Source organism: Arachis duranensis, chromosome 3 (genome assembly GCF_000817695.3).
Source record: "Arachis duranensis cultivar V14167 chromosome 3, aradu.V14167.gnm2.J7QH, whole genome shotgun sequence".
Taxonomy (NCBI): Eukaryota; Viridiplantae; Streptophyta; class Magnoliopsida; order Fabales; family Fabaceae; genus Arachis; species Arachis duranensis.
The window spans coordinates 32,946,601-32,947,039 of NC_029774.3; positions in this window are offsets into that span (position 1 = coordinate 32,946,601).

Below are 439 nucleotides of genomic sequence, written 5' to 3' on the forward strand. Positions count from 1 at the left end.
CAAAAAAAATCTAATATTATTATTTATTATGGCCCTAATTGGTTTGCATTGCGCCTGAGCCACTTGTACCAAATGTATCGTAGATTGTACCAAAATTTTGACACTGAATAACCTATTTATGGCTTCGTTAGTATCCGTATAAGGTAATTGTCAAATAAAAAAAAACGTCATACTCACAGGACAACGTTACATCCACAAGACCTCAAGGACCATTTTAGGCGCCGTGTCCTGGAACCTAGACCGCATTTGTTTATAAATACCGGACACAGAAATACATAATTGTTTTTGGTATGAACAAAGATATTGTATAAGACCAAAAAAAAGATATTGTATTAAGAGATATTGTTTTTAGAGATATGAAATTAGTACATTTTATATTTATTCTGATAAGAAGGATATAAAAAATAAAAAACATATTATATTTTTTATTTTTTATTTT